Source organism: Balearica regulorum, chromosome Z (assembly GCF_011004875.1).
Source record: "Balearica regulorum gibbericeps isolate bBalReg1 chromosome Z, bBalReg1.pri, whole genome shotgun sequence".
NCBI classification, from domain to species: domain Eukaryota; kingdom Metazoa; phylum Chordata; class Aves; order Gruiformes; family Gruidae; genus Balearica; species Balearica regulorum.
The window spans coordinates 30693859-30716998 of NC_046220.1; the positions used below are offsets into that span (position 1 = coordinate 30693859).

General features: G+C 37.4%; 1 long non-coding RNA gene across 1 annotated transcript in view; it reads right to left on the minus strand.

Annotated features, from left to right (window-relative positions):
- Positions 1-4117: 4117 nt before the first annotated feature.
- LOC142599485 (uncharacterized) overlaps positions 4118-23140 on the minus strand; it is an 85828-nt gene continuing 66805 nt past the window's right edge. The window contains exons 4-6 of the long non-coding RNA XR_012833054.1: positions 13675-13819; positions 10304-10394; positions 4118-4236 (exon numbers count right to left, since the gene is read on the minus strand). This is a non-coding gene — a long non-coding RNA (uncharacterized LOC142599485). The remainder of the gene's footprint in view (positions 4237-10303; positions 10395-13674; positions 13820-23140) is intronic.

Below are 23140 nucleotides of genomic sequence, written 5' to 3' on the forward strand. Positions count from 1 at the left end.
TTAAAATATCTGGTTTTATCATAGCAATATTCCATCTCCTAGAGGTCATTCCACAGCATTTTCAGGATTAAATCATTGTTGCTGTCATTTACATCTTCTTTCTTTTCAAAATATATCTTACATTTTCTATTGGAAACATGCATGGGGAAGTCGGTACTTCATAATCTCTCTTCCTCCTCCTGGGTGTAGAAAGAGGTGGGGACTTAACAGTGGTGGTGGGACAGAATATTTGAACTCCTGTAATATGGACTAGTTGTTACATTCTTGGTGGTCCTAAAACTGGGGAGAAAACTTACATAGCTATGACCCTTCTTTTGAATCAGTCAGTTCAGTAAAGGTGAAGAGGTAAAAACAAAAGCAGATCTGAGCTTTTGTCAGAACCTTCTGAAATTCAATAGTTGTTATCAAAACATGTGTAAATGTTATAGCTCCACAGTTCCAGGTTTTGGCTCGGACTCTGATTGCACTTGAATTGTTTCTGAGTGATCAAAAGAGAAATTAATAGATACGTGGTAAGAAAGTTCACCTTGTGTTACTTACAGTCTAGTCTAATCTCAAGACATTTAGATAGCTATGATAAACATCCCTTTGAACTGAACCTAACCAATTCCTGAAGGATTACAGAACACTGAAGTCTATGAAAGCATTAAATACAACTGCTGCATCAAATTAATTAGTCTTCCACGTTTCTTGAATGCTCACGAATGGTTTCACAAAACTTAAAGGACTACATATTGTGCATTCACATGGATATTCCATATATGTTATGGAAGGGCAGCAGTTTGTTGTATTTTATTGAGCGTAGATGATCTAAAAGAAGAGGACTTGCTGTCTTAGGTATAAACAGGCTGGATAGGACAGAGGGTTTTTTATGCTTTCCAAAGCAGCATCTATTAATAGAAATCAGAACCTGGAATATATCCTCTAGAGGAGCAATGAGCAATTCAAAAACATAATTAACAAATAGCCAGTGGATGTTATTTGCGTTTTAGGTTGTTAATACCAGAAGGCTATTGTTAGGGCTATGAAGTATTTCGATAACTTGCACTTTGGGGAATACAAGATTTTCCTTGGAGTTTGAAATATGCTGCTTATTAAGTTTTGGTGGAAATTAGATTAAAACATTATCATCTACATTGTTAAAAGTTAGAAATCTGCATTAGACAAACCCTGGTTTTTTACTGTAGCAGTCACTGTGGAGTGGACTGAAATATGAGTTTTATTCTTTTTTTTAAATTTAAAACATAAATCTAAACCTCATGAGTAATTGATAGGAAAACTGATTAATTTCAGTAGAGCAACATCAAACCAAGTGCTGCGTGAGTCAAGTTAAGTTAATTTAAAAATGATCTATCAAAAAAATCATCAGAGTGAAAGAAGTCTGCTTCCTGTTAATTTATGGCATTTCCATTCAGGTGACGTAGAATTCTGTGTCAGAAGAGTTGCTTTGAGTAAAAACATTTAAACTTACAGTTTTTATAATTTTTAAAATTCTGTTAAAACTGACTGTGTTTTCTTGAGCAGGAATAGAATTAGCTGGTGCTAAAATGTTGGCATATGCTGAAGCACTTTGTTGCACAGGAGGTTAAGTGGCTCTTTACAGAAACACTCATTTTAATAGTAACAAAGCCAGAGACAATGCCATCTTTTCCGCATAATCACTTTCACATTTCTTTTCACCTCTGGAATTCTGAGTTTACTTGTTTTCTACTAAAAATGTTAAAAATGCAACAAGCTATCACACATCCAAACAAACCACTTATAAATATCTGTCATGCGGAGTTCTTAAGATTTTATATACATTCCACTGTGTTTTGAATATTGGGTTAGATTTGTTGTATTGCTGTTATCCAAATTTACCTGAACAATTTACCTGACATATCTTGATGAAATCTTATATACTTCAGTAGAGCTTAGAGTTACATTGTCTAAGGTAAATGCAGTATAAATATTTCCATGCATTGTTATATTTTATAATGCAGGAATATCTTTTCTGTATGTCCAATTTCTATAAAGTGGATCACTGAATTTTGAGAGTTTAATTTTTTATATTTTTCTTATGCATATCAATAGATTTATAATATTATTAAATTGCATTTTAATTATCAGACACTAACAGGTTGTGATAACTTTACGGATTTTTGCATATCTTTATGAAAATACCAAATATGCTGCACAGTGATTTTCCTGTGATGCAAAATATTCAAATGTCTTATAACACAGCATTCATAAAATATTGTGTGACTATAAGGTAATAGAAATGTAGACACCAGGATGTGTGCATGCTTGTGTCAACTGGATATTATTCTGTGACCCAGTAATTAAATATTTACAGAGGGAGACAAAAGAATGTACCTTAGGCTGAGATCTTTTGAAGTTGTATGCATAGTAATATTGAGGGTACTGAACTATTCAGTAGACGTCCGATAGTGAGGGAGCTAGAAACAATACTCATTTTCATAGTGATATTGACAATAAAATGGTCTTAGAGCCTTGCACCCTTGGACAGAGGGTTCCCTCGAAGCCAGTTGCCACTATCAACATTTCTGAACCTGTGCAACTGTATTTGCTTTTCAAGCATCATGAGTCCATTCTCACTAAGTGCACATGGACAGGGCCACCCAAATGCTTACGACAGCCCTACTAACTACTAGGTGAAGCAGAAGCAGAAGCAAGTGTTCTGCAAATTTGCCTGAGCAGAAGTGAGAATTTTTTCTGTTCCTGTTGCAGGGACCCTTCTCAGGAGGATCAATCAAGTGTTAATATGAACAAAGTGGACCTGGACCAACGCAAGGTGTTGCTGAGCATTTTTAAACTTTAATTTTACTTATGTTATGCTGACTTGTGTTTAATAGAATGATTCTAGTCATTTAGAGTTTGTCTCAATCTTCATACCATTCTACTTCCACATTAACAAGATCTTTCTTATTTGAGGATATGCAGGTTTGTACACTGGTAAATTGCTTTCAGCCTAACGTTTAGGAGGTGCAATGTTACCAGAATAGCAATTTTGCATAGCACAGAATGCTTGTTCATCTTACTGACTGGCTGGCTGCAAGCAGGACAACATGTACTTCAGAGACCCTCCAAATGTACTTTAGATACAAAGCACTAAAAAAACAACAATATACATTTTTACATATTTAACTTTGTAGAAGTAAGGCCCCATTCATGTTTACTCTTCAGTCATTACTGGAACAAACACAATTAATAAAAAAGATGAAGAAAGGCTGACATACAAATTATGATAGCAATTTCAGGTTTCATTCCCATCTTGATCCAGCACAAAACCTCAGAATTACTCAAGAGGACTGCCTGCTGCCATTTGTTTCTCTGCCTTTTCATATTTAGAAACCACTGTGTTCCTCCCCAGTGCTAAAATGTTTTGCAGAACCCAACTTCAAAAAATCCCAAGGCCCCTGAAGTGGATTATTTAGTTAGGCTGAAAAGGTACAATTCCTTAGGCCAATCCTCCTGATGATATGAACCATCAGTCAAAATCTTCACAAAGGTTGGACCCCAGAAAACACATGGAGGGTCCAAAAGGAAAGACCTCTGGGAGTTTAAAAGCAGTTGACAGGAGCTTCCAATGGTTTTAGTTTGGATGTTGGCTGGACTAGAGGTGGCTGACTGCAGCTGGATCTCACGATAACATAGTTGCTGGCACAGCTGAGGATTAGGACTACCCAGGAACTTTCAGTCCAGCGTATATGGCCATGTTACAGGTGCCACAGTTGACTATTCACAACATAAGCCCCAGGGAGCCTTTCCTTGTCATTGGCACTCTTACAACATGCCTGATAACTATTACTTAACGGTATCATGATAGAAGACAGGTCCCTAACAGGTAAGAGACAGCAGAGGACTTGTGCAGAAAACACTTGGAACAAGGAATACATGGGAGGAAGCCAGCATGAGTGAATGATAGGTACGGGGTTTACCAGGTCCAAACTAAGCTTCTTGAATGATTACTACCACCAGGAAAGGATTGAAGGCTGATTATCTTGGGAAGAGACATGCCTATTAGCTGGCTGAATCAGATTAGTCATAAGCTTACCTCCTAAGCTTTTGTTTCAAGCTCGCTTTATCTTCTGAAAGTCCATTGCTTTGAGAAACAGCTCTCCCAAGTAGTGTGTAGGAACCTCAGCTCCCAGTGAAAAACCGAAACACCAGTGCCTGTGGGACTGCCTGGAGTTTGTGGTGCAGGCTTGTGCTATCCTTATTCTGAACTGCAACCTGAAACATAAAGGCATGGATTAGAAAACAGCATCTGAATATCTGTGGCCAAGATTTTGAATAATAAAAGACTGAAGCAAAGGTCTGAACCTGCACTCAAATAGATGAATGAGAAACCTATTAGCTATTAGTATTATAATTTCTGAAAAAACAGGCCATAAAGTGCCCACATATGTAATTATCTTTCCTTTTTACAGGATGTACTGATGCACAAAACATCAGCAAAAACCTTTCTAGTGTCCAATGCCCTCCCACTTAATGCTTCTCTTTGGCATGTGATATATTTACACAATGCATATATTTAACTGTATTGATTTGGGCCCATTTCCAAATTCTCTGAGTCATTCATAGGAAACATAAACAAGAAACTAACTTTACACAAATCTGCAACTGTTTGATGCTACACACATCCTCCAGTTATCTCTCAACATCCCAGATAAGGAGATGACTCTGACAAGTATAAGGCAATGGGTAAATTAACCTGAAAACACAATTGCTTGTGATATCTCTTTAAAGCAGAAAAGCAGCAGGGGAAAAGCTACAGGGTAAGAACAGCTGCATAGTGCACTGATTCTCAGACAAGTGTTCTGCCTTTTCCATGGCATCTAAACTCTATGTATGTTGGAATAGATGTTCTATTTTAAAACACTAAGTAAATATTAAACTTCTACACTATCTTACTGTTTGCATTCTTTGACACTTGGCTGTTACTTGTTGCAAGTTTCTGAGATGAAGTCACTTTTTAGCAAGATGGCAGATAGCTCTGAAGTAATACAAACAATCAAAACGTGTAAAGCAAGACATTTCCTAAATGTTATAGTCCTTCTCACTAAGTGCACTTTTAGGACTAAAGTGATGGTAGCATTCTCCCAACTGCAAGAAGAAAAACATTGCTGCACTCTCTGGATCAGCTACTTTCAAGGAACCAGCCTGTCTCTTGCTCTTTCCTTATAAAAAGTGGGGAAACCTGTGTTAAGCATGTGCCCTTTGATGGACTGAAAGGCTGTACTGCAGAACTCACTGCTGGAGCTCTTCCTTAGTCATTTTATCTGCCAGCCACTTTCTGAAGACACATAGTAGCTCTGTGAAGCTTTCTCTTCTTTGAGCCTGTGTACATGTTTTAGTTATGTAGCCCTCAGCTTTTGCTTTATTGCCTGAGCAAGGTTGGAAGTCAAAGTCATGATCACATAGTGTTTGCTTTTTTTCACTATTGGTAAGAAATTAATTATTTCAGTTAATAATTTACAAAAAAAGAAAATGTGCGAATGGACTGAGGAGGTAAACAAAACCAGGTCTTTTACACTGATTTGTGGATGTCTCTGGGAATTTTGTCTACGCATCCAGGACTCCCTTGAATACACACTGTAGTTAAGGCACAAGATGTTGGTATTTTGTAATTATAATTGCTGCAATTTTGTGGTAGAAAACTAATCCTAGAAACCAGAAAAACATATTTGAAACTGCAGATTGAGAATAAGTAGGCTTTGTTCCTAGATTTTCTGCTGGTTTTTTAGGGTAACCTCAAATAGTCATTCATACCAGAGCTTTCAAAAGCATCCCATTATTCTGCAAAGTTAATTAAAGATACCTAGGAACTGATTTTCCTGTGATAATGGAGGCTCCTGTGCCCTTTAGTAGGAGTATCAGAACTCATAATAGGAAAAATAAATGGCATGCCTCTCAAACTGAGAACTACCATTAAACAGAGCTTTGGTTAAAAATTTGTTATATTCCCCTAACTCTTGCTGATATAGGCAGAATGGTCTTAATATTGACCAGAAAAAAAAAAGTCAAGTCAATGTGTTTTGAACATCTTCTGGACATTAATGTAATTAATGATAAATACCTGTAAGAAACAGTATTTGGCCACAACAGTTTTTTGAGAGGTCACAAAAGCTATTCACTTACAGACTGATTTATCTGAATTGTTGATAATACAATATTGTAGTATGTTTAAAAATTGGGCTCACCCTCCCAAAATTAACTTCAGAAAAATTGAGTTCTAACCAAAGCTCTAACCACATACTTCTTGAACACTAAGCTACTATGGATTTAGTATCTGCAGCTTGAAAACATTGCCTCTTCTGTAATACAGCAATCAGGTGTGCTAAATTTTGTTAAAAGAGTCAATCTACAAAACAATACCAATGAAGATGAAAGTATCGTCCTCTGTTACAAGAAATTGCCCCAAATCAGTAACAAATTTTTCTATCCATGAATGCCATCAAAATCTTCCATGGAACAAAAAAATTTGGCTTGGTTTTTCTATTCTCAACAAATATTTATAAACTAGTTTCACATCTGATTGCTTTGGGATCATCTGCAAGGACTGTATGGTATCAGCAATTAGAAATATTCCTAAACTGTTCCCATTTGGAAATAAGAGAGAGAGAAGTGTAACTTAAGCTGCTGTTAAAGTCTGTAAGGGTGGGATTTATCACACCTAACTTTAGCCATCTAAATTTAACATCAAGTTTAAATTAAATTACTTGTCTATTCTCACACTATGCTAATGGAGAAAGATAAGCACCAGCAATGGATGATTCATGCTACGTTAAGATAGAAATCTAAGATAGGTGGGAATTTCCTGTCTTTGAATTAGAGAAGTCACCTAGATGATGAATTTATACAAGATATCTAACTTTCAAATAAAGTTAGTTGAAAGAAATCCCAAGAAATGACATACTCCAGAACAGGAAAACCATAGAAGAATTTGGCAGGGAATACAGGGAAATTACTATCACCTGATTATGAGACTACAAAAGTAAAGCAATAAATTACCAAACAAATCCTGAGACTATTTTCCAGTTTTCTTTAATAAATAACATGATTTCAGTGTCTAACAGTGAAGTGCTGGAAGAAACTGTATTCATCATAATTTTGTGATTGCTTTACTGTATTTCATATATTTATTCTTAGTTTGAATTTTATGCATATTCAGTCAGTGGCTAGAGACACAATGCTGTCAACTGCTATCAGCCATCTGCTTTGTACTTCTGGCCCACATGAGGAGGAACCATGCTGGAAAGGGGTTCAGACAAGGCTAAAAAATTCTGCATTGCTGGAAGAGGAGCCAAGTCAGGTGTTGAAGGGCGACAGAACTGAGACTGGGCTCAGCACTGGAACTAAAAGAAAAAGGGGATGCTGCAGTACTGCCTCAGTTTATTTCCTGACAGAAAGAGTCGTAAAATTTGTGAAGGTGTTACATCTGCCATGGAAAGGATAGGGATAACACTAGAAGCATCCTATAATTTGAAACTAAATTCGCTTGTGTCTCTTCTGTATTTTCTCAGTTCCTAACTTCAGAGACATTCCAAAGAGGCTTTTGGATCTAGACAGACTCCCCACGACTACTGCTTTTTTCCTTCCTCTGACTTTCTCTGAGATCCTGGCTTGTAATCTGCTATCCTCCTACAGCTCCTTATGGCACTGTCTTAGTGCTAGCCAAGAATACATGTGTTCCATAGAGAAACTGCCTATTTGCTTGGAACTGACATCAGCATCCTGGGTCTTGCTAGATTATACCTTCAACTCACGAATTTTTTTCCAGAACAGTTCTTTGCCAATGTAATGATCCAGGTTCAATGAGCCATTTGGACAGCTAAACTGTGCCAAATTACAGAGTTTATGCAGAACTGAATCTCTAGGTAATCTGTGGTCTTTTTTTTTTTTTTTTCTCTTGTTTATGAATAGTTACACATGCTCATTTGCTTAGAACACCCAATGAAATTATAAGAAAATTGCTTCACAGATATACTAAGGTGTGTTTTGGAGCCAGTCTAATATACAGAGGTATCAAATTCTTTCCCTGCTTACCCAGTTTTAGCAGTACTCAGGGCTGCATAACATAAGTCACAGTTGGATTGTTGTGCATAACTTGCACCAGATTGCATTTCCTATTGCAAATGTTTTATAATGTGGAACAGTATTGACCAAAGATGCACAGAAATTTAATTTGGAGTTACAGAGGAGTTTTAAGCTTTTTCATGTTTCCTCCAGTTTCAGACACTATTCTCCTTTTCCTTTGGTGTTATGCATGCCGACAGTCACACTGACACCTTTATTACATAACTGTTCAGAAATGCTCCCCTTTCACTGGAAAGATGCATCTCATTCACACACCTTATGCAAACAAGATATAAATTGCTACACAAGTGAGGACATGTAATGTTATGCTTGCAAAGGCTATTCAGGTGAAGTTGTCATGGCCCTTCTCTGTGCCAGACAGTGAAACCCTTCCTTTGGCTTGTTTTCCTCTCTTTCTGAGACTGACAAAACACTGCTTCCTCTCTTTCTGAGACTGACAAAACTAGTGGGGAAGAGCTGTGCAATGAAAAACAACACCCCCTTCACATTCAAGGTTGGGTTGACCCTTGCGGAATGTATTCTAATGCAGCAGATTTGATGCAGACTGGACAATTTTTAAAGACCTAACCAAAATGATGTGAATCACATAAATAAGTGTACGGGTTAACTTAAGCTCTTGTAAACCTGTATTGTCACCCTCACCTTTGCCATAATCTGAATGCAGCTGTAGAAAAGCAAACTGCTCAGCAAGCAATAGGATGAATGTACTATGATCGATGCTTGATTTTGGTGTTTAAAAAGATACCTATTCCTCCAGCTGGAGGCTTCACACAGCTGGGGCACATAAGCAGTTTGTCTCAATTGCAAATCTGTAGTCAAATCACAGGTTTTTTTCCTCAGCTGGGGTTTTTGTCCTCTCAACAACTCATTCTCAAAGCCTTTGAGAAAATAGTGACTGAAAGATCTCTGCTAACTGGTAAATTTTTGCAAAAGTTACTGGGGCAGAGGGGGAGGCAGACAATACGATTACGTTTTGACAAGAGACTGGACTGTGATAATTCCAGAAGCTTTTCATACCTTAATGATAGGAGCTGAAATAAAATTATATTCCCTGATTTTCAGACACTGAAAGACTAATCTTTAATTACAGTCTGATAAGCGCTATTATCCAGGAGAGCACTAGAGAACAAAAATTGTCTCAGCCATTAGTGGACTTGTAAATGATGCATATTAGCTCAGGCTAGATTCCTGGCAATGAACATGCAAATTGCAAGAGAAGCAATCTTCATTAGTAGTTTACTATTCTTAGTAGTTCATTATTTCTAAGTTCTTTAACATCATTATTCGAAGGAAGTTTCTATATGCAGCAGAAGATATACTCTCTAACTTGAATTAAGTCAACTTTACATTAAATTTAAAACAATTTTACAATACATTTCTTGAAAGAAAACAGGAAGTACACTGAAGTAACAATGGAAAATAGACATAGCAGGTAAGATGCTGACAGCTGCATTTCCCTATTCCTTTGCTATTCCCCCTCCCCCTGTCTAACTCTGGTACTTTTCCTGTAATGCTCCTCACTGCAGGGCAGCTTAGGAATGTTTTGGCAGTGAATAGTCTGCTTATTCTCCCTGGAGACTACACAGAGATCGTAAATCCTTTTGGAGTTCTTAACCCTCATATGTAACTGACAGCTTTAATCTTCTGCATTACTAAATTCAAGCAAGAGGCAGTGCCAGCATGTGGAGAGAAGGCACACATGTTCAAATTACTGGCTAGCCAGTCACACACTTTCTCATATTGTTATTTAATGGATTTTGCAAGCAGAATCTGCTGTGCACTGGAAGCGCTCTGTTTGAGACACGCCAGTGTCATAATTAATACTTAAGATAGAAATAGGTCACTGAACTTTCTATTGTTAAGGAATTCCTCATTATAATATTAGTGACTTCCACCCACTCTTCCCTAAAATTATAATTTGCATTATACTCCTTCCCCTCTATCTTTTCCTCTTGACATTACTGGCACCTCTTTCATGCCTTCTACTGTTAGAATAGGCAGGAACCAGGGGCCAATACTAATTATTATGGCAAGGTGATATGTGAATGCTGATCATCTTGTAGAAAAAAGGAACTGATGACCTATAAGCCAATCAAGTAAACTGTTTAGATTATAGAACATTCTGTGCAAATCTTTTTCCAGCTGGCTAAATAAAATATAAGAGAGAAACCTATCCTTACATACCTTACTTCTCACTTACCTGTAGATACTATTCCAATAATGTTTTTCACTGACACAGCACTGCTCCACATTTATTTCAGAACTTTTTAATGCATGAGAAAACATTTATCCTGCATATAAAACAGAGAAATTAAATTACATGTTCCAAGTGGCATATGATTTTATTGTTACAGTTAGGGAGAAGATTGAGGTCTTGTGTCTTCTTGTCACATGAGTTCAAAGCTGCAAGAACCATTTGTGAAAGATACTGGAATGATGACTTATAGTGCTTGGGGTTTTTCCACTGTTTTAGCATGCTTGGCATTAGTGTTTGACTGACTGTGTGTTTTTGAAGATGACAGAACATTGTTTCTTTTTTAGATTACAGGGAGGTTTTGCCTCTTTTACATAAGGATTGCTTTCACAGCACTGATTGCTTTAGGCAAGTGCTATCTAAATGTGTTTGAATATATGCAATCATCAGAGGTATGTTTCGCAACTTTCTGTCAGAATCCAATAAATTTACAGCAATTAAAAGAGAGATTATGAGAATCTAGTAGGTGGGCAAACAAGTTTCTAAAAAGGGCACTTTCTACACTTAAATGTTTGCCAGCTTAATTTTTAAAAGAATCCAGCAGTTCATAAGCTGCTGTGAGGCTCCATTGTCTGTTAGATACCATAAAAGCACATTTTATTCAGAGTTCAGATCCAGAAACAACATGTGAAAATTGGTACAGTGGTGATAAGGTTAGATATGACAATTTTACCAAGGTTCATTTGAATGCACGATACCTTCTGATTATTAACAAAACAAATCCAAACATCATGACATTTAAACAACTCAAATTCCATTAGTAACAAGCTACACTGGCAGTCAGTAGTACCAAACAAGGGAGCAATAAGTGGTGTACTTATAAAGCTTGCCCTCGTAGGTACCATACAGATTAGCTATCAGATGATTTCATGTGAAGGGTTTACCGTCCATGGTATGCACAGGGGAAACATACAAATAAAGCATCTATTCCTGATTCTACAAAAATCAACTAAAGCAACTTTATCAAGAACAGCGAAGACATAGCAGAGCATAGGGTTCTCCAGCTTTGATCCTAAAACCTAAGTGATACTTTTTTGGGTATGATTCAACATCTGCTACAGCTGTAAGTCATTTGTACTGAATGCCCGTAGGGTTCTCAGAGTTCAGCTTGATTCTGTGTAACTATCCCTACTTTTCATGGGGAGTTACTGATGAGAAATTGCCCAGCAGGTCCAGTTGTAGCTCAGTCACAGTTCTGGGATGTATTAAATACTTTGAGAATACTTAATTCATATTCCCTTAGAGCTTATATTGGAAGATGAATTCCAGTATGCAGAAACATGTGAGTAATGCACTTTGTACCGGAATAGCAGTGATTTCCTATGAATTTCTTAATTTTCTCAGTAATGTATATGTTATTAGAAAATGCCTCCTACCTGTTTTAAGAATTTAAGCTCTTACTAGAAAAAAAGTAGAAAATAATATATTATTTATAATTTTGCCATGCATAATTAGGCTTTTGCAACATGGAGACAACAGGATATCAAACAGTAACTCCAGAAAATGGGTAGGATATTTAAGATATAAATATAGATATGTATTTATAAAGGACAGTTTTTTCCCAGGTTGTATGTGGGAGGTTTGGGTATTATCCAGGATGACTCAGTTTTTCTGGCTTTTCTGAGCCTGTGACAACCAAAGTGACGTAAATATGAATTACAATCATAACAAGCCAACGCTGCTTTTTAAGGTCTCCAATGTGCCTTACAACACTTACTTTCCTTTAAGCTGCACAAGTGTCCTTAGGATACTATTTCTTATTTTATTAAACAGCTTACTGATATGACAGTCTTCAGTCATAAAGCTTCTTTGCACCTCAACAACCACAATTCAAGCAATTAAATCAATCCTATTTCTTTCCCAGAATCCTAGCACTCCAGTTCATTGAGATTTCTGAATGTGCATAGATGATTGCTCTCAGCTCATAAGGACCTTTTTAAATAAAGCTCTTCAGTAAATGCCTCTCCATCCATATAACCAAAATGAGAGGGGAAAAAAAAAAAAAACCATCTAAGAAGTATTCCAACCCATGGATACCACTTAAGTTGCTCCAGAAAAAATCGAGACTAAGTAATAATATTGCTTATGGCTCTCAATCTTGATCCATGGGAAGTTCTGTGAACAAAAATGTCAATCCATAGTATTAATATTTCCAGGATCCATAACTTAGTGTTGTGAGATAGAATTTCTATATAATGTTCTTAGCCTTTGTGCTACTTTTGGTGGGGACATTTAGTTTTCTTCTTAGTAGACACAACTATGTTTTGGATTTGTGCTGAAAACAGTGTTGATAATATAGAGATGTTTTGGTTATATAGAGATGTTTTCATTATTGCTGAGCAGTGCCTACACAGAGTCAAGGCCTTTTCTGCTGCTTGTGCTGCCCTGCCAGTGAGTAGGCTGGGAAACAAAAAGAAGTTGGGAGGGAGGACAGCCAGGACAGCTGACCTCAACTGACCAAAAGGATAGTCTATACCATATGATGTCATGCTCAGCATATAAGGGAGTGGAGGAAGAAGAAGGAGGGATGGGGGCATTCAGAGTGATGGCGTTTGTTTTCCCAAGTAACCGTTACGCGTGACAGAGCCCTGCTTTCCTGGAGATGGCTGAACACCTGCCTGCCCATGGGAAGCAGTGAATGAATTCCTTGTCTTGCTTTGCTTGTGCACACAGCTTTTGCTTTACCTGTTAAACTGACTTTATCTCAACACATGAGTTTTCTCATTTTTACCCTTCCAATTCTCTCCCCTGTCCTGCTGGGGGGGAAGTGAGTGAGCAGCTGCGTGGTGCTGAGCTGCTGGCTGGGGCAAAACCATACCAGCCTTCTACACCGTGATACAAACACTGACATCACGGAGGAGCTATTTCTATAATTATCTTATAGATAATTACCCCATCTGAACAATGAACATGAAAAATTAAATGCCTTCATCTCACTTTATTAAACAGTGAGTCTGATGGAGTTAACGGAGTTTAGAATTCAGTTCCTGAAATTACAATGTAAGGACAGAACTTTCAAAAATTTGAGTTAAATACTCAGTTTCGACTCAGTCTTTTAAGTCCCTGTCAAAGGGCTTAGATTTAAAATTTGGTTTCTTCATAATTGTCATAAGTCTCACAGATTAAATAGGCCATAGAAATGGTCCCTCTAAGGGTGTTCCTATGAAATTGCACAACTATTTTATGAAGTAAGTGTTGAAACAAGTTGGTCTCATCTCTGTTGATGCAGAAATAACTATGTTTCAGGCCTGATCTATAATAAATGCTCATGTGGAACTGAGATGAGATAGACTTTAAAACACAAAATTCAACCTCACCCTTCCTGCCTCTGCTTTGTTTCAGGCTGGGACGTTTCTGGTGTACTCCCTGAGCTGGAAGGAAGCTGCAGTTTGGTTTTGGAGCCTTTGCCTTGAAATCTTACTGCCCTTCCCCAGCTCCCTTTCCTCCTTCTCAATGTCATGTCTGTAACAAAATGAGAAGTTCAAAAGGCTGGTGACAGACAGTTTCTGAAACAGGTGGTGTGTATGACAAAGGCCTGGTACTTTGTTTTCTCTCTGGTATGCTATATATCAGCAATCAGTAGCATGCCTTGAGTCAGACATGCAACTGCTCGTAATGTTTGAGATGATAAAAAAAATTCTGTGATGATCTTTTGCAAATAAGGACTTCAAAGGAATGTAAAAGAAACAAAACTGTTCAGCACATGTGAAATGTGAATTTAAGACATCGGATGGGCTTTTCAGTAAGTTCATTAAGATGTTAATAGAGTAGTGCTATTTATCTTTTCAACACTTTGCATATTGCTTTGCATCAGGAATCCAGCTCCCCATTAGTTAGAGAAAAAACATTTCTAACCATGTGTCCATTCAAGCTACCAAATAATGTCATGTAAAATAACTGTTTCTAACTCTGAAAATAGAAAGTTGTATATGATGATATAGAAATGGCAGTCTTTGTAGAGGAATTTTAAATACTTTAGGAAGCATATAATGTTATCTTTGCTCTTCTAGTTTTTAGTCTTGACAGGAAATCCAGTAAAAAAAGTACACTAGACTTGCAGAGTGCCTGAGGGAAGGATGTGCATGCAATGCTTGCATTTTTAAGGTGATAGCGCTTGGGGTCCGCTGTGTACTGTACCCACCATGGGGTGAAGGAAGATCTGGTAGAGGTAGGCTGTTGCTCAGCTCTGAGGGAGCCTGTACTTTAACCCACTGGTGCAACAAGAGAGGACGTTCTGGAGAACATTTCAGAAGCTTGCTGACCTCTGCATGATCATATGAAGCCATTGCCAGGCTAAACTACATTGCAATATCTGTCAGCGAGTTTATACCAAATAGGACAGCAGTAGCTGCTGCATAGGTGATTTGTACAGTGAGTCAGGCATATTTCCTGAATGGTAACTATCGACCAATTTCATCTTTACTTCAGAAAGATGTATTTCTTTCTTCTTTCAGAAGAAAAATTTAGAAGAAAAGCATTGAAAACCGGAATAAAAACCTGAGGCAATTAAGTATTTGATACAGAAGAGGGAGAAAAAGAAAAGCAAAACCAAGGAATTCATTAAACCAAAACAAGATAGTGTGATACACACTGTAGCTTTGGAGCATCCCAAACACACCGCAATTCCACAATAACAGCCCACTTGACTGACACCCCTCTCAGTATTATCACCATGTTTAGGGACATCAGCGAAGAGCTCACCTCTTTGTAAATGAAGGCAACATTTAGTTTGAGTCGAGTGTCTCAAGGTTTTGCAGAGTTCATACTTACACTAGAAACTCCACACCTCCTATAACTAGAGTAGTTAAAAAAAAAGAGAAAGTTTTTTTGTAAAAAACATTTTCTGATTTTCATTCCAGAATATTATGTTTATTTTAATACAAATTAAGTTTTCTGCTGCTTTTCTTTCTCTTTTGCATCTGAGTGTGGCAGAATATGTAACTCCCAAGCTATAAAAATATGAACATTGGAGAGAAAAATACAAGTAATCTGTTTTTCTTTCACCAAACTTTTCTCACTTTGAAAAAGATTCAAGTGGAAACAGGACAAAAAAGAAAAAAAAAAGCCCAAAATACTACATTACATTGTCTTCAGTGGGGGAAAAAGAATAATGGGGTGACACAGAAAGACGAAAAGAGAGAAGGAAAATACATCTGACAACTAATTTCTAGTTAAGTTTCAAAAATCTTCCATTTGTCAGTGAAAAATTTTTTGTCAAACCATCTGATTTCCTTGAAACTACCAAATGCACATCTCCTTATTTCCTCCCCGGGGTTTGATCATCTTGCCTGTCAATTTGTCACAGTAGCACATAAGCTAAACTGAAACAAACATTCAGCCTGTCATACTCATTTCATGTTACGTGAAAGAGAGGTCAGATTGAATGTCAGCTGTGAATCAGGGCCTTCAGGTATGTCCTTCTCTCCCTTTCTGCAGAACACCAGCAGGACAGCTTGATTCATGGAGGACTGTATATTAATTCTAAAAGTGACTGGCTTCCTGGGTGTATCTCACTCAGCCATGTGCAATCTATTGTGTTCTCTGTAATGAAACCCACAGTGATGATATTTAGAAAGTTAATATGTCCAAGCAATGAAGTCATTGATTCTAATCCAAGAACTTAATCAACTGGACACATTTTCTTCAACTGTGATGTCTCATGAATTAATTAATGCAATTCAAGATTCTTGTGTGTTGAAAATGTGCTTGGTTATTTATGGGCTAAAGCCTGTAAACCTGTAAACTTTCAAGCAGAACAGATGGTTTGCTCTGCTAATCTGAGGCATGGTTAACCCAGTGCTTAGTCACTGAAAACAAATACCATTCTAACTACTTGTGCAGGGGTCAAGAAGAATATCACATTTTCTTTTTTGACTCAAGAGTATCTTAACGCCAGAAGCACAATGCCTTGTAGTCCTGAGAGAAAATGAAAACATAATAAAACATGAAGCTACATCTTTTGTGAATCATGTGTTCTCTTTATTTTGCTCTTAATTTTGTGGAAAATTAATGTTGCCAGACTTACTTTCTGCTTAAATGGATAGAAGGCCAAAGACAACTAAGGGATTTTCACTTCTTCTATTTTTTGTAATATTTACCAGCTGCACAGATTTGCCTGGTTTACTTTGTATGAAAAATGAAACTGTCATGCTCCAGTCAACCTGCTGCAGTAATGTGAGAGATAACTGCTAACGCATGTTGCAGAACTTATACAGTACTACTCTTACTAAGATAAGCTTTTAAACCTGCCCTCTATGTTTTCAGGCTTCTTCATAATAAGCATTGATAAGCATCTTTCAATTAGTTATCTGTAAACCAGCTTAGTTTCTCTGACAGTCATTGCTAACAAGAGGTCTGTAACAGCTCTGTAATATAGATGATGCAATCTGGGCTTCTGTGTGTTAGCATATTGGCAAAGTCCACACAGACATGATGATTATATATCGAAAGAAAGGTGCAATAAATAAAAATTAAGCTAATCAGAAGTATATAAACACATTAAGATAATCAACAGCTGGCTATATAATGACTAGATATCACATTTTTGCTATGACCTCTTATCTTCTCTTCATGATTCTACTATTGTCTCAGGTTAGACCAGAGGTTTTTCAGTGTACAGACTGTTTCTTACAATGTTTGCCCAATGTGTAACAGATTAAGAATGCAGTCCTGCTTGAAGTCCTCAAATACTGCTATAATATTAAAAAAGCCCCCACTATAAGCAAAGATGAATCAACAAACTGTGCTAGTGCTTATTTATATCATTAAAACTACAATATAGCTCTCTTCCCCCCTCCCTCCTCACCACCATCTTTAAACTGTATACAGTTGTTGGGATGATCATCTGTCTTAAATGGCTTTCTGGCTTTTAAATTAAACTGGTAAAACAGAACATGCTCTCAATTCAAAGGTGGAAAGAGAAGCCTGGCACTTATAGCAATTAAGACTGAAATATGATTATGCATGGAAATGACCCATTTCAAATGAGACATTATTCTAAAACTCTGTAGGTTTTCACCAATCAACAGCTAAAAAGCCATACATATTGGACCAACAGGACCTGACAATCAGAGATTTTAACTGGATTTGACTGACAAGTTTCAGCTAGCTGAGAATTCAAAGGGTAAAATAAATTATGTTCTCTGTGGAAATTTCAACAGTACCTGACCTTTAGAATGAAAGCTGCACCCATTTTGCTCAATCCTGTATCCTGAAAGTTCACATCATGGTAAGAGCACCTTATTATGACTAAACTCTTGAGTGTATGGCAAGCTGATCATATGAATATATGATAAGCTGATTCTTTTCTGTCTTTTCTTTCTCATTAATTAATTAATGAGACCTACTGTTATTTCAGCTACATGGCTGAAAGAACAGCATAATCCATGACATTAATTTTAGGAGAAGAGTTTGTGAAATACTTGACTTAAACAGGTACTTCAGAGGCCAGGACTCTGGCTCCATACAATTGTATTTGCATCAAGATGTACATACAAATATGCATTAAATCATTTTCAGTATTAGGAATCATATATCACAGAATTAGAGGTGCAGGATTAAGTAAGTGTACTCAAACTTAATTATCAAAATAATATGCATTGCTATTAATCCATAGGCAGTCATTAGATTGTTAGTTTTCAAATGCATTCAAATAATGAATAACTAGCCTAATAGCAGAACTAATTTATAAATTTTATCCAAAGCTAAGAAGTCCAACACCTGAAATGTTTATTCAACATATAGTAAATCTGTACCAGAATACATAATGCATACATTACATTGCTAGTATCATATACTCGTGTTAGTCTTTCAAGCTATAAGAAATCTAGAGTTGTGCTGTATAACTTACTGCATGTAATCGAAGGTAAGTAGCAAATCAAGCAAAAAAACCATCAGGAAAAAAGCCCAGTTTCATATTCATGGTACTTGAATGTCACCTTGAATAATAAAATGGTGTGCAATGCTGGCCCAGTCACATTTTCCCAGATGCTATGCATTTCTTGCATTCTGGGAGCTAAACTTAAAACACATATGGTCTGATATGCAGTAGACTTGAGCAATGACTGTTGCAGTTGAAGTCAAGAGTTTGACTTTTCTATGATTTATTACATGCTAAATATTCTGAAAAAAATACCCCTTAAGTATTACAAAACTGCCAATTCTGAATTAATTTTAATGTTTTCCTACCTTCCTACTGCTCCCCAATTAGGAAAACTACTAACTAACTTCACGGTATATTATTAAGCAACATTTATAAACAAACAAGAGACAAGTCATTAATGGTAATAAGCACCTAAAGATGAAATAGTCATGTTAAAAGCTTGCAAGAGCAAATAGACATAGGAGCTTGGAGGGTGATTCCATCATGTTGCAAGAAGTTCTAAAATCATGAGACTACTAGAGGAAAATCTAGGAGAAAATTGATCTTTCTGTATGTATGTACAACATAACTTCAATAATGGGTAGTAAATAATGCACAAGGTCTCACACGAAATGACAGCATAACAATACTGGCTGACTCTTCATTTTGTGATCATCACCCATTCTGAGAACTGTAATAGAAGGGATTGAGCTGTTCTGGTATGAAAATACTCTAGTACTAATTTTCAATAAATAATATTTCTTAGGGAACACAGACTATCTAAAGTAGAGGTTACACACCTAAAATACTTTTCTGCCATTTTGGAAAGACTGAAATACACTAAGAAAATTACAGAGAATCAGTCAGGTAATTTTCTGTTTGTTTTGCTAAATCATAATCTGGGACCATTACACAATGGAAGATAGTTATTCTGTTATAGTCAAAGTTGGAGATATTTTTAGGCAAGAGCATCTTTGGCTTTAAATATACATATAGCTCAAGAATTGATGCTGCTTTTGGGGACCAGCAGTAAATATAATCTTAGTAATTTAACCTAAGTAGGGCTATGTTAAAAACAAAACAAAACGAACCCCAAACCCAACTTCATTACTCATCTGTATATGTTTTTTCTTAGTATTGTATTAGCATGTATTGTTCTTTAAAGCCTGCACTTCCATTTGGCATGGCTCTTTTACTGCTGGCATATGTGTACTTGAGGATTACAATAACGTTAAGCTATAGCTACTCTGGGGAAAAAGGCCTCTATAAGTGAAATTTGATTCTTTTTCCAAGTATATCTCAATCCATTCTCAATCTGTGTCAACTAACAGTCAGGCTATCTCCATTTCTCCTGATAATGGAGTGGTTGGGGAATCATCACCTTTTCAAAGAGCTTGCTTTGTTGAGAATAATAGTTTAGAGCTGTGGATGTAGGTGCTCTCTTAGGACTAAGAGAAAGAGATGTTTCCAAGTTAAATTGAATGGATTTGTGGACTGTGGAGCTATAAGCTGAACTGCTAAAATGGAAATAAAGATGTCAGACTGGATCTAATTACTGTTAAAGGGCTGATTTTAAAGCAAATTACAATATTTTAATTGAAAAAGATGCATATCCCTTCTATCTTCCAAATCTAGGAAAAGGCCTTAAAAGCAGCTGCTCTCTGCAGCATGGAGGCTCCTCTACACAGAGGAACTGACCAACTTCTCTGTAGGGCAGTAACAACTCTACTGCCACTATGCCAGTAAAACTTGCCCATATGAATGAATGTAGGGGTTTTTAATTCAATTATACAATCTGAATAAACAAGCCCTTTCTCTCTATGTTCATCTTCATAGAATCACAGAATCATAAAAACATTTAGGTTGGAAGAGACCTTTAAGATTGAGTCCAACCATTAACCTAGCCCACCACTGCCAAGCCCACCACTAAACCACATCTAGCTCCACATCTACATGTCTTTGAAATACCTCTAGGGATGGTGGCTCAATCACTTCCCTGGGCAGCCTGTTCCAGTGCTTGATGACACATTCGGTGAAGAAACTTTTCCTAATATCCAATATAAACCTTCCCTGGCACAATTTGAGGCTGTTTTCCCTCATCCTTGATACTTGCCCCTCTACTTCACTCTTGTGAGACCCCATCTGGAGTACTGCGTCCAGCTCTGGGGGCTCCAGTACAAGAGAGATGTGGAGCTGTTGGAGAGAGTCCAGAGGAGGGCCAGGAAGTTGATCAGAGGGCTGGAGCACCTCTCCTATGAGGACAGGCTGAGAGAGTTGGGATTACTCAGCCTGGAGAAAAGAAGGCTCCGGGGAGATCTAATTGCAGCCTTCCAGTACTCGAAGGGCGGCTACAGGAAAGCTGGTGAGGGACTGTTTATCAGGGAGTGTAGTGACAGGACAAGGGGTCATGGGTTTAAGCTAAAGGAGGGTCAATTTAGATTAGATGTTAGATTAGAGTGGTGAGGCCCTGGAACAGGTTGCCCAGAGAGGTTGTGGATGCCCCACCCCTGGAAGTGTTTAAGACCAGGTTGGATGAGGCTTTGGGCAGCGTGGTCTAGTGGAGGGTGTCCCTGCCCGCAGCAGGGGGGTTGGAACTAGATGATCTTTGAGATCCCTTCCAACCCAAACCATTCTATGACTCTATGATTCTATGATTCTGAGACCAACACCCACCTGGCTACAACCTCCTTACAAGTGGTTGTAGAGAGTGAGAAGGTCTCCCCTCTGCCTCCTTTTCTCCAGACTAAACAACCCCAGTTCCCTCAGCCGCTCCTCGTAAGATTTGTTTTCCAGACAATTCACCAACTTTGTTGCCCTTCTTTGGACACACTCCAGCATCTCATTGTCTGTCATGTAGCGAGAGGCCCAAAACTGAACACAGTACCCAAGATGCAGCCTCACCAGTGCTGAGAACAGGGGGATGATCACTTCTCTAGTCCTGCTCACCACTATTTCTGATACAAACCAGGATGCTGTTGGCCTTCTTGGCCACCTAGGCACACTGCTGGCTCATATTCAGCCAGCTGTTGACCAACACCCCCAAGTCCTTTTCTGCCAGGCCTTTCCAGCCACTCTTCCCCAAGCCAGTAGCGCTGCATGGGGTTGTTGTGACCCAGGTGTGCCGGACCTGGCACTGAGCCTTGTTGAAGCTCATACAATTAGCCTTGGCCCATTTATCCAGCTTGTCCAGATTCCTCTGTACAGCCTTCCAACCCTCAAGCAGAACAACACTCCTGCACAACTTGGTGTCGTCTGCAAACTTATGTCTTAAAAGTGAGAGTTCCTCACTTGTAAGTAAAACAAAAATGTATCATCAAAGGTATGCTCAGTATTGCCCTGTCCTTCATCCACATGATATTTCTGACTAGAAGGAAACTTCTCCCACTTGATCTTAGCAAAAGTATCACAGACTTTTTAGTACCTCTTGGATACCAAGAAAAGGGAGAGAGTTGAGAATGCAGGAAGACATCCATCTCATGTACTGCCACATGTGAATGGCAAGTCATCCCAAAAGAATGTACCGGATGATGCTATTGAAATCTTCTTTCCCTCCAATAGAAAGCCATTTCTTTAAAATATCTAAGTTTAAACAATAGTTACATAGCGATTGTGTGCCCTGATACCTTTCTTAGAACAAATGGAAGAGTATAAAGTGATTTTTCTAGTCTTCAAACTTGCTCCTACACTTTTAACTCTCCATATTTCCTGCATTTATTTTATAAAGATAAAACCTAGAAATAAATAGTAAATATTCTTTTCATAAACCTTTTGAATTCCTCCTAGCATGTAAAACTGTAGTCACTACATACCAACTATTCTGTTATTCTGCTTAGCATATGAAAATGCATTCTGCTTAGCATATGAAAATGCATTCTGCATAGCATATGAAAAGCTCCTGAAGCAGCTTTCAGAAACCTTTTCTGTGCAGTGCTATTGATATTTCCAAAGAATGTCAGAAGCAGAGCAAATTACTTATTCCAGTTCTATTCAGTGTCTGCATCAAGGACTCTTTAATATACAGAATAAAGCCAAACAATTTCTCTCCTTTGCATGTTCTACCCATTGGTGCCTAGCATTAAAATTTAAGACAAAGCTGGTATGCAGCTAAGAAGGAAGTTAGGAATTTGATTTGCAACTCGTATTGATACATTTCCCCTTCCTTTCTCCATCAAAAAAAAAAGTTTGGACATTTTTTCAGATGCCTATAAGATAGCTCTTTTTTCCTGAGATTCCTGACTCATTTCCTATATTCCTGTAAATAATTTTACCCAAGAATTTGTCATTCAGTATTCTCCCTACTAACAAATCTTCAGTCTGTTTACATTCAGAAAAATTTCAATATGCTAAGGCTTGAGAGTACAGAGATAATTAATATTTAGACTTCTTTCTGAAGTATTCTATTCCATATGCTTTTCTGAAACTGAATAATTCAGTCCTGGAAAAGTGATGTATTTAATGAACTTCTCAGTATATATCAAGATAGGGATTCTCTCTCTTCACTTGGCTTACTGTCAACACTGTCAGAAAGGAAACAATGCAAAATAAGAGTCTGCACTGTAAGGTTTAACTAAGGTAGGGATGCATTTAAGAACATGTATTACATGACTGCCCACATGAAGTGGAAGATAAGCACAGTTTTGATTATATGTGTGTGTATATATATATATATATAAAAATTTTTTTTTAAGGAAGTGGCTGTTTAGAGACTAATCATATTTGATCTAGAGATGTCAGTTATGTTGTTTTATACCATTTTTAAAGGAGAACACAGAAGTATGGAAAATTCTCTGCAAAGGAATACACCTTGGCAATATTTCTCTTCTGTGATAAATGCGTGTCAGAACTATTATGTATTTTTGAAAGATACACATGAAAAGCAGCTTTTAGAAATAGGAAGTAAATAAAATGTGAAATATTACTTG